At 37.3% G+C, this 12242-nt stretch overlaps 1 protein-coding gene across 20 annotated transcripts in view; it reads left to right on the forward strand.

Moving 5' to 3' along the window:
* The first annotated feature begins 271 nt into the window (after positions 1-271).
* The window catches only part of MAP2 (microtubule associated protein 2), a 315941-nt gene continuing 303970 nt past the window's right edge, over positions 272-12242 (forward strand). For all 20 annotated transcript variants that reach the window (XM_077957477.1, XM_077957491.1, XM_077957479.1 and 17 more), the window contains exon 1: positions 272-501. The gene's annotated coding sequence lies outside the window, so the exon portion shown is untranslated. The remainder of the gene's footprint in view (positions 502-12242) is intronic.

Below are 12242 nucleotides of genomic sequence, written 5' to 3' on the forward strand. Positions count from 1 at the left end.
CGGGAAGGGACCAGGGCTCTGGAGAACGCCCAGGCCAGCGGCTGGGCGGGGCTCTCCAAGGCTCCCACCTCGCGGTCCCCGCCTGGCGGCCGGCGGCTGCGGCAGGAGGCGGGGCGGCCGTGCTCCCCCTCCCGGACACTGCGGCGGTGGCAGCGCCAGCCCCGCCGCGGCCGCCCACGGGCTCGCGGAGTCGGGCGGGACCTGCGCGGGGCGGGGAGGAAGGGCCGGGGCGGGGCTGCAGCTCGAGAAGGCTGGTGGGGGCGCCGCTCTCAGTCTGGGGCGGGCGCTCGGGCTGCGCGGGCTCTGGGCAGCAGCAGCAGCAGCAGCAGCATCCTCTCTTCCTTTACTTCCCTTCCGCTTCTTTCTCTTCCTTCTCCTTCTTCCCCCCGCCCCTCCCCTTCTTCCCCTAACCCTTCCACCCCTCTGCTTCTTCTCCGGAGGACGCTAAGTCCGTGAGCGGCGGCAGTCGCGACCGCGGGTGCATCCAGTTTCTGCGCCCAGGTAAGAGACCGTCCCCACCTCTGACTCTATGTAGGGCGCCTCTCCTTTTGCCTCGGTCTCTGAGTAGAAAGAGGTGGGAATGGGGAGGGGTCGTGTCTCATCCTCTAGCACTCCTAGCAGGCAGTCTGGGAGTTGGCCGAGCTGCCCAGCCGTGCACCTGGCGGAAGATTCGGGCCTGTCCTATCCAGGTGTCCACTGCGGAGTAGGGGGCAGGACGTTACTGGTACCTGAGCCCTGGCTTCGTAGAAGTGCGAGTGACCTTGTTAGGTACCACTTTGAAACGACTGAAAACTTAGGCCAGGATAGAATACGTGTATCGAAAGCCAGTATTACCTGAGCTGTGGAAAGAAGGGGGGTGGATTCTGCAAAGATAGTGGAAAATAGGAATTCGAGGTAGGAGATTTTTTTGTTCATCCAGCTGTAGAGAACTGCACACTGGCAAGTGAGTGAGTGAGGGAAGCCTTGCCCATTTCAAATCATGTTTCTCTGTAATTCCTTCAGAAACAGCTGGGAGAGGAGGACTGATATTTATAATTGTAGGAAAATGAAAAATCTATGTCTGGTGGTGTTGGAGGGCGGGGCACGAAGAAATGAGTCTGGTTGAGCTTCCACACAGTCGTTTTGCTTTTTAAACGATGGGGGTGGACGTCTGAATCTACAGTACATCTATTCTTTTCTTCCTTTTCTTTTTAAAAGGTTTTTTTGGTGGAGAGAGGGGGACTGCAGTGCTCGCTGCCTTCCTTCCCCCACCTCGTCTTTTGTTTAAGGATGGAAATTTCAAGAAAGAGTGTGTGGGGGGCTAGGAATGGGGAGGTGTATATTTGGGTGTGTATTGGGGGGAGGGGTAGTAAAGGGGATGGAGTCAGAAGAAAACATCCTTGAAAACGAAATTAATGTTATTCTGCCTGGCCATCGGGGCTTCAGGATTTTGTCAGAAAATAAAAAGCTTTCATTAGCAACAAGCCCGTTTGTGACAATTGCTGTGTGCCATCTGTTGTAAGCCCTTAGCACAATGCTTCCAGGACATAGACCCTTTAAAATTGAGTCCAGTGTAAAGCGTTTTTGTTTAAATGCATAAGCATACAAGTATGCACACAAATGTGTAATACACTACATACATGTTACAAAAGGAAATTGGTACTTAAAAGACTGACTTTTAAAAATTGTATTTAAGGGTTTGGAAATTATGTTATGAATAAAATATGTAGTGCAAAACAAAAAAAATATATTGGTGGTGGTATATAACTTTGGGTGTGAGGCAAAGGGATTGATGACTGTTGGTAAGGAACTAACTTAAATGTTAAAGATATAATTTATTTTAAAATGATGCGTCCAGAAAAGGAAATGATTGCAAAATGAAATTGAGGTTTGCAGCCACAGTGAGGCGATGGAGAACAAAGCCTTTTATGTGAGCCACATTATGCAAAATGTCCCATGCATGAGCTGCAGGTACCAGCCCAGTTCAAAAGCATAGTTCTTTCACTATGTCATTTCACTGAGGACAATTATGATTTTTTTGGCAGTCAAATAGATTGAATAAATAGAATCCCTTTAGAATGTTGTTAATTTTATGCCCAAGGAAAAGATTACAGCCTTCCATCAGAATATAACACAAAATAGCACTTTAACTGGGCAATAGGTGTCTGTATTTTGGTAGAAATCCTTATGAATTTACAAATCATGGAAGTTCCAAAAGCCCCAGCCCCATGCACACAAAGAACCCTTCCTTCAAGAAAAAGTCGTTTTTTTTTCATTCAGTAAGGATTATTATATTTGTGTGTGTGTGTGTATGTTGATTTCCTGGTAATTTCATCTGATTATCATAGGTTTACATCTGCATTCATGATTTGTATATTATCAGAGCCATTGTGGCTTCAGGATCAGTGGTACATGCTGTTTATCTGTTGTTCATTCAATTTTAATTTTTCATATTTTACAGTTTGCTACAATATTATTTAATGTCCAAAGTTTTCTTTTTTAAAACCATAAGTAGAAAATTGCTTAACAGACATCTGAAGATCTAAGTAATTTAAAAATAGAGCTACCTTTTATAAAATAATATTTTAGTTATACTGATTTTTATTTTATTTATCTCCTCTCTTATTTTTTTTTCCCTTTTCTTATCAAATAACCTGTTTCTTTATGGCTGCTTTAGTCTTCTGTTTATGTCTAGACTGCCATAGCAGGTCCAGTGTTCTCAAGAATTTTGAATTTAGGATTGTTCATTCTCTCCAGCACCTCTCAGGATGATTTGTTTACAGCACCTTCTCAGGGAGGAGAGAGGGAAAGAATGTGCTGAAAGAGCATGACCCAGTGAAACTGGCACAGCCATTACCTCATCCTAGTAGGTACTTCAGATTCATTGAGGGAGCAGGCATCCTCTCAGTGGAAACCAAACACCAGGAGCACACCCATCTCAGGGCAAAAGCCTTTCTCTTCCCATAGCAGCCTCTACTAATGTCGTTCCACTGAGGTTAAAGGGATATTTTCTCTTTTGTGTATTCCTTTTCAGGGATCTTGAACTTGGTTAGAAGTATGTAGCCAGAAATGAAACTTGGCACAGAATCCTCTAAGCCTGAAGGAATAATTTCATTCCTTTACCCCTTTTGGTTTAAACCAGTTTCCAAATTTTCTAAACATCAGAAGGGAAAAGGAAGAAAAATGTTGGTATATTTTTGTGTATTTTCTTATCACACGTACGTATTTAGTGTTGAATTTTACTAGCAATTAGACAACAGACTGGACATGCTTTTAACAAATATAGTTGCACTGTTGACAATTTAAAAAATCATTATTACATTTGCTTATAGGACAATAGGTGCGTCCTTCAGTGATTCATTGATGTCCGTATAAGACTGACCATATGAAACTGGGGATTTTAGTATTCAAGTTGGTAACTCTGATTATTGAATCCTTTCAATACTTAATTTCCTCTTAACAGATTAAAATAAAGAATCTGAAATAACAGTTACAATAGAAGATAACACCACACCCAGATCAAAACTATCCTCCTTAATGGTAAAAGTAGTCACTTTAGGCAAGTCATTAGTAAATGCATGAACCTGAACAGTTTTGAAACAATCTCAAATTTTTTTGTCTCTGTTACAGATGAGTTAAAGATGCTAATAAACTCTCTGAGTCATATCTGATTCTCTCAAATATATCAAGTCTTTTTGCTACTTTAATTATCTCTTTACTGTTGCTATTACCTTTATCTACTCAATCTAGACCTTTTCATATAAGGGCTGTGTTTTGATCATTTCACCATATTTTCCCTCCCTTCACACCGTTCTTTTAAATTCGATATTTGGATGTTAGACTTACTGTTCTCTAGCTATTTTTGTTTCAGTAATGTTACTCTCTTGATAAAAATTTGGCCTTTATTTTTCATTAAGGAGAGCACTTACTACCATTTATGTATTTATTTATTTATTCATTATGAGAAACAACTTTTGATATTCTCAGTTATCAATTGCAGAAAATGGTTCTAGGCACCAAAAGCAGTTAAAGGGCTGCAAATTAATATGTAGTACACAAAAGGCCAAAGTCAAGGGAGAGAATGTGTATGGAGGTTTGGGTGGGTGGGTGTAGAGGAAGATGTGGAATGAAAGCAAATTCTCAGCTATTAAAAGCTGTCCATGTAGGGTAGAGATGAGCCTTTTTTTTTTTCTTTTTTTTTTTTATTATACTTTAAGTTCTAGGGTACATGTGTACAACATGCAGGTTTGTTACATATGTATACTTGTGCCATGTTGGTGTGCTGCACCCATCAACTCGTCTGCACCCATCAACTCGTCAGCACCCATCAACTCGTCATTTATATCAGGTATAACTCCCAGTGCCATCCCTCCCCCCTTCCCCCTCCCCATAATAGGCCCCAGTGTGTGATGTTCCCCTACCAGAGTCCAAGTGATCTAATTGTTCAGTTCCCACCTATGAGTGAGAACATGCGGCCTTTTTGTCTGAGAGGGTGAAGAAGGAATAAATGTTTTGTTTTTCTGTTTCAACATATTTTGTCCCCATCCCTCCTCTGTCATGTCTTTGAACTAAGGCATGGTGCTTCCTTGTAAAAATTATACAGTATGTTTATTGGAAGGAGTTTTATGGTGAATTAGGTGAATTCAGAATTTTAAAATGATGTGAACACAATTAGATGAATTTGTATGAAAAACACTTTGAATCTAATCTTTGATCTTTCCTGTTCAAGACATAAACTTTCCTTTGAATGGTAGTACTTTAACTGTAATACATTTTACTTAAACGTTTCAGTAAAATTCTATGGAAAGTTAGACAAAACAAAGTGCTCAGAATCCTCTTTCAGTCTGTTGTTAAGTTTATATTGTGGAAGTTGGGGAAAGTTTTAGACAATTTGTTTTCCATTAAAACACACGCCAGATGGGGCACATTTCTTTTCTTTCTTTCTTTTTTTTTTTTTTTTTTTTGCTTTTTGTTATGTTAATGAGCCTTTTAGGGCAAATAATTTACTTTTAAGATCACACACCTTGACTTTTTTCTTTCCTCCTTTTTTGTCTTCTCTCTTTCCTTTCTTCTCTTTCCCTTTTCTTCTTTTCTTCTTTACTTAGATTGCCCCTTCCTTTCAGTTTGTATTGGCGAAATAAACATTGGTCTTTAATATAGCCTGATATTCTTATTGAAATTTATTTTTCATTATATTTATATTTCTCATTTAACGTGAAGTTTTATGCTAACCTCTCCCCCTTCTCAAGGCTCTATCCCTATCTTGGTCCTTTCTTTGAACTTGGCTTTTTTTTTTTGGGACAGAGTCTCGCCCTGTCACACAGGCTGGAGTGCAGTGGCACGATCTCGGCTCACTGCAAGCTGCTTCTCCCAGGTTCACGTCATTCTTCTGCCTCAGCCTCCTGAGTAGATGGGACTACAGGCACCCGCCACCATGTCCGGCTAATTTTTTGTATTTTTAGTAGAGATGGGATTTCACATTGTTAGCCAGGATGGTCTCAATCTCCTGACCTCGTGATCCGCCTGCCTCAGCCTACCAAAGTGCTGGGATTACAGGCATGAGCCACTGCACCCAGACTAAACTTGGCTTTTATATCTCCTAGGCTTCAACAATTTTTTCCTTGTATACCAATCTTTCATAATACTTTCTACCTCAAAAAGGCCTTTAAAAATCGGAAGAAAAGTTACTACCCTATTTCTCCCCATTAGTTTGTATCCAAGTTTATTCAGTTTCCCTTAGGTTGTAGATAGTTGCTCACCCCAATATATCCTCATCAGCCTTCTTTGAATTACTTTAAAGACATTTTGCAGTAAAAAATAATACATCTATACAATGAATTTTTTTAAATAAAAAATTTGACTAGCCAACTGACTTTTTATTATTTTGTTCATCAGACACTATAAAACATGGTTCAACTAGTTTTTTTAAAAACTTAACTAGTAAAGTTACTATGTGTCAGGCAGTCCATTGTCTTTATTTTATGTTAGTTAACTGATTCCACTAATATATACCTATTAAGTGGAGTATGAACTACTGTACGAGCAATCAGTAAATGTTGAACTAAATTAATTTAATTTTAAGTAAAATATTCCTAATTACATTTCTCTGTATAGCATCATTGTTAGCCATCTTAATCTACCTCAGAAATGACCATAAAATACAGTGCTTGAATAGCATGAGTATATTTCGTCACTTAACTGTCTAGGTCCTTTACAGTTAAAGCAAACTCACAAGTAAATGTACAAACTGACTCTATTTGAGACAAAACAATCATTTCAATATGAACCCTTTATATTTATTTAAGTAGTAATGGATTTTAGGTGGCTACTGCATTGCATTATAACAATTTAAAAGTACAACATTGTGTTGTTAATGCATGGTGCTGAAATTATATAATGAATTGGTATGAGAAAGTATCAATTTTAGAATGAATAATATGGTATCATTTTGATTGGTATTAAGGCAATTAAATAATGCTCAGCTTTGACATTTTACTATTTTATTTGAGTATTGTGCCTCTCAAATTTGTAATTTAGTCTTCCCTTAAGAGTTTACTTTTTTGAGCAAAATAATGTATTAAATAATAGGCTGCCTATTTTTTATTGTTGATATGATACACTACATTCTTTTGGCCCACTTTGAAAAACAAGCAAAAAAGTTTTCAGGATTCAGTTATTCATTCTTTTTATCTTAGTAGGTCATCTAGTATAGCCAGGAAAATATTTGATTCTTTAATTTGCTACATAAACTTACTTATTGTTTGAATAAAATTTGCAATATGTAGCATACAATTTCTTTACTTAGTGGATGAGAACATGGAATTATAATACCTGTAACAGCTTCTCAGCCTGCTAATTTTGTCTACCTGGTGTTTCACAAGGGCTAACATGATGGTGGTAGTGGTGGTATTTGCATGTTTGTGTATAATTACTTTCTAAGATAGAGTTAGACTTTTATATATTTGCTTTTTTCATAGATGAAATCAATTATTATGCAATCAGTTGATTCCACATGAGAATAATTGGTATTAAATACAATTTAATAGGGGAAAATGACCAAGTATTTATTAATGAAATCAAATTAGATTAATATTAAAGTATCACTGTATTTTTCTGTTTAGATTAAGATAGTCCAGATTCCATTGTTCATTATTGAAATCAAACGGTAAAGCTAAATCTTGTGCTCAGAATTAGAGCGTCTCCATGTTGATCAAAACGTCCTAAGTTGCAATACTGGCTACTAAAATGTATATTTTAAGAAGTTCAGGTGACACTGCTTTCACATGGAAAATGCAGTTTATCTTCACTTAAACACCAGAAACCAGGACTGATGGAACTTTTAAGAATTTTGCTGCTAGGGAAACATAAAATACTAAGCATCTATTGAAACCTGAATCTCTTATAAAACAACCAGGTGACTATGATCTAGGATTTAATGTATACATATGTAACAAACCTGCACATTGTGCACATGTACCCTAGAACTTAAAGTATAATAGAGAAAAAAAAAAAAAAAGCTTTGGCCACTGTATCTCAGATGAAAGTTTTGCCTCATTCGGGATGAAGATTGTTATAGAGCACTGAGTGGCCTTTGGTGAAACTGAGCAGTTTTTTTCATTTGTTTAAGTTCTTATAGCTTTAAAACTCCGTCACGAATTTAATGTTTTTTCTTCTTTTGTCTTTAGTAGCACCATATTGAGAGTGGTCAATATCAAAATTGGCAGTATGAAGCTGTGTACAATCCTGGAGATTCTTACTGCCTTATTTAGCCCCTTCCCAAATGGTATCATGAGGGTTTTAATAGGAATCCAAAGTTCTCCATTTAAAAAATGGTATTTAAAATGGATAAACTGATTTTTAATAAAGTATTTTGCTTCCTGACATATTTACAATTTATGTAATGGAATAGCTTTTTGTAGCCCTGTTAATTACTGGACTTAGAAGGACTGTGTGTTTACATATCTGGAAATATTTAAAATACTATTAAATGCATTCTTTTTATAATTAGTTAATTATTTTCTACATTTACAAATGAGAGCTACAAATGTATTTTTTATTTCTGTGCCTCTGCGCAATCACTGAAGAGGCATCAATTCTCAAGACTTGCTACTTCTATTGAATTAGAGGATGTTTGATGGGGAAAAGAGACTATCAAGAGCAAATGTTGTGAACCTGTGGAGTACATATAAGTAAACTGGGATAGTGACCATTTCAGTGATTTTCCTTATCTAGTTAGTAGTGGAAGCAGGCCTGAGACTCAGTAATTCAGGCTCAAAATCAGTGCTTGGTAAGAGGTGTCACTGAAGACTCATCTCATTCTGACTGCCGTTCCCAACTCTGCTTGTATTTCTGTTCTCTGAGCTGAGGGTGGAGTGAGGTGGCAGTCATACCTGCCCAACTTTGTGACTCAACTGTGACTCTCACATGGATATAAAAGAGGGAGGAGCTCGGAATTCTAGGGTCATTCCAACCAGCTGCATGCCAGCTACACTACTATAAGCATTGAGACTAAATCTGATCCAGGAAACACTTACAAAGCTACTGCTCCAGGGCCATTCCTGTGGTTTGGATCTCTCAGGATAGTAGTTTAAACTCTGGGGATGTGTGCCCAGACTTGGAAAGCCAATGAGCTTTTCTGTGAGCTTGAACTATCCATACTGATGCTTCCAGACTGATTTGAGTCTGTGTTTAAACTTGGCTCAACATATAAGGGGAATGCAACAAAAATAGGCAGGTTGAAACTTTTTTCTCATCTATAGTGCCATTAAATTTTCTTAAAATTGCTTTCCTTTTGTGTTTCCCCCAGATTTAACATTTTTAGCTAAGAGGAAGTGAGCTAGAAAGGCTGTGGGCCTCTGTGTTTGTGCCTGTTTCTCACTTACCTTCCTACTCTTACGTGCCTTCCTGTTTCTCTGCTGACAGTGCTCCATCCCTCTTGGTGGTGGTTGTTTTTGTTTTTTTGTTTGGTTGTTTTTTGTTTTGTTTTGTTTTGCTTTTTCCAAGACTTCAAATTAAATAAGAATTGGGTGTTGCTGTGGTTACTGTGTTCAGCAGAGCTTCACCTGCAGCCATGCTACTTAAGCATTATAGAGCCTTTAGTTGACAAATACTTGAAAGCCATAAAGAGCATCTTGAAGGAAAGAAATTAAGTAGAAATTGTGCTTAAATATTCAAGGAGAAACATATTCCTGGTCACTGAAAACTGAAACCATACCACTGTCGAGAAAATTAGAAGAATTCTAATGCCACCGTTCTGTTAGAATATTCCGTGTAATATGTCTTAATTCTCTAGACGAAAATGTCTAATCATCCAACAGAATCAGAGTGACTGTTTTATCACTGAGTAGATAGAACAAAGTTTCTTATAATTTCCGTATACATTGATGAAAAATGGGTTGTGCATATTGTCTTCCTCTGAAGTGTCTTTATGTGGTACAAGGAATAAAACCACCTTAATTGTATATCAAGAGTCAACACATATAAATGCGGATCTCTTAAAGTAAGATATTTCATACTCTTCTTAGTTTATTTTATTTGATGGTCTGAAAATTTAAATAATCTGTAAAGAATTAAAATAATGCCTTTTAGAACATGATATTCTTACTTGGGAGGGATTCACTCTCTCTTCTACTTGAATATCAGGCTAGTGTGTCCTTTCTTAGATCACAGCCTATGGTTCATTCATTTATTTATTTAACAAATGGTTATTGGGTTCCTAATATTTAGCAGGCACTTTTCTGAATGTGGAGAATATCAGAAGAAACCGTATAAATTCCTGTCCTCATGGAGCTAACATTCTAGCAGCAGGAGACAGACTTTAACAAGTAAAATAATAAATGAACATTTCAGACACAAATAAATGCTGTTGGGAATATACAATAAACATATATAATAGAGCTTGTCTGTGGTGGGATAGGCTGCCTTTGGAGGCATGAGTGATGAGAAGTAGCCAGCCACAGGAGTACCCGGAGGAAAAGCTTTCAAGTGAGAGAGAATAGCCCTAAAGCAGGACGAAGCTTGATACATTTGGGAAACAGAAAGACCAATGGCACTGGCTTTTGACCCCGATAAGGAGTTTGTCTTTTATTTAACTTGCACTGCATTGTAATTTTTGAGGTTGTTAAAAGCAGAATTTTTTTAGGATCTTGTAAAAGCTTTCAAAGATTAATTATATCTTCTAAATCCCTCTAGATATATCTGTATCTTATTTGCTAATGTGTTAAATCACAAGAGAGAAATAATTTAGAAAATCAGAAACCAATGGTGGAAACAAGAATAGACTTTTGGTAAGCTGTTCTTATCTAATGCTGTAATGTAACTCAACCTGTATCTTTTTTTTGGCTGTTGGAGAATTACATGCATAATTAATTTTAATCACTTGTAGTCTCTTTGTACCCCAAACTAAGCTTTTCAAAACAATCTAAACAGAAAAGTACAAATTCGTGTTTGAGAGCAGTAGTCAAAAAAAAATTCCATTCTCAATATGAATGTGTCCTTTGGCTATTTCCCGACAGCAGATTTAGTTGTAAACAAGGTCAGGTGCCAAGCAACAACCAACATTAAATAACAGTGTAACACACATTTTGCTTCTTAGAGACAACGGTCTAAATCTCCTGATAATTTGGTAAGTGAGCTGATCCAATTTCATGATAATCTTGAATCATGTATGAGATTAATAAACAGTGTACCTCTTTATGCATCTATTGCTTATACTAAAATATTTAATGCACTTTTCAGATATTTATGGCCTTAGTATAATGCTCTATTGAGTTTAGCTTTAAATACAGTTTGCAGACATTTGATTGATTATACTTTTGGCATGGTTCAAAGCTGTTTACTTTTTTCCTAAGCATGCCTTCAATAAACAAAATTATTATCGTTATTATTTTATTATTATTATTTGTTTGAGATGGAGTCTTGCTTTGTCGCCCAGGCTGGAGTACAGTGGCGCCATCTCGGCTCACTGCAAGCTCTGCCTCCCTGGTTCACGCCTTTCTCCTGCCTCAGCCTCCTGAGTAGCTGGGACTACAGGCGCCCGCCACCATGCCCGGCTAATTTTTTGTGTTTTTTAGTAGAGACAGGGTTTCACCATGTTAGCCAGGATGGTCTCGCTCTCCTGACCTTGTGATCCACCCACCTCGGTCTCCCAAAGTGCTGGGATTACAGGCGTGAGCCACCATGCCTGGCCTATTTTTAAAATTTTTTTATTTTGTCATGTTATGGTAGTTACTGGACATTTCCAAAGTATCACATAATTTAGGAGCAATTAATATTTTTATTTTATAATGGGGTATTTAATTATTGTTGATTTTTCTTTAAGCCTCTTTCCTTGACTTCTGTTTTATTTTTAGTATTATTTTTTATTATATAAATTACTTTAATATGGAACCATTCGATATAGGGATCTCCCAGACTTGCAGTTACTTAAATGTTAAAAATATGGGACAAGCGTGGTTACTCATGCTTATAATCCTAGCATTTTAGGAGTCTGAGGCAAGAGTTCAAGACCAGCCTAAGCAACATAGTCAGACCCCAAATCTACAAAATAATTTTTTTAAAATTAGCCAGGTGTGATATTACGTGTCTGTAGTCCTAGCTACTCAGGAGACTGAAGTGAAAGGATTGCTTGAATCATGGAGTTTGAGGCTGCAGTGAGCAATGATTGTGCCACTGCACTCCAGCCTGCATGACAGAGCCAGATCCTCTCTCTCTCTCTATATATATATGTTTTATATATGTGTTATATATGTTTTATGTGTTATAGATGTTATATACATGTGTTTTTATATATATATAAAACAAATCAACAAATAATTCAAATATATATTAAAGTCTGAATAGTATTCTTGGAATTATATCCAAAATGTGGCCTTTTTAATATTGAGATATTACTAAGCATCAAATTTAAATTAAAATGTATTTCAAAGAGTTAATAAAAGAGCTTTAAAAAGAATCAGAAAAGTAATTAATTTCTTCTATATAGACAACCCTGCTTGTGCTATAGAATATCAAATATACAGCATATTGGGCTCCTCTAGTTGATAGTCACTAGAGATATAAGACATAAAACTAGTATTAAAAATAATATAATTTACAACCATATGAATGGTAAAAAAATAAAGTATGTCTTGTAAGTGCTAGCAAATTCAGAGGAGGGAGAGTCATTGCCATGTGCAGAAGTGAAACACATTATGTCAGAAGCAGCATGAGTGTGTCTAGGTTTGGAAAAGCACCTAGATAGGACAATAGCAATAGCAAAGGCA

The sequence above is a fragment of the Macaca mulatta genome, chromosome 12 (assembly GCF_049350105.2).
Source record: "Macaca mulatta isolate MMU2019108-1 chromosome 12, T2T-MMU8v2.0, whole genome shotgun sequence".
In the NCBI taxonomy this organism is placed as follows: domain Eukaryota; kingdom Metazoa; phylum Chordata; class Mammalia; order Primates; family Cercopithecidae; genus Macaca; species Macaca mulatta.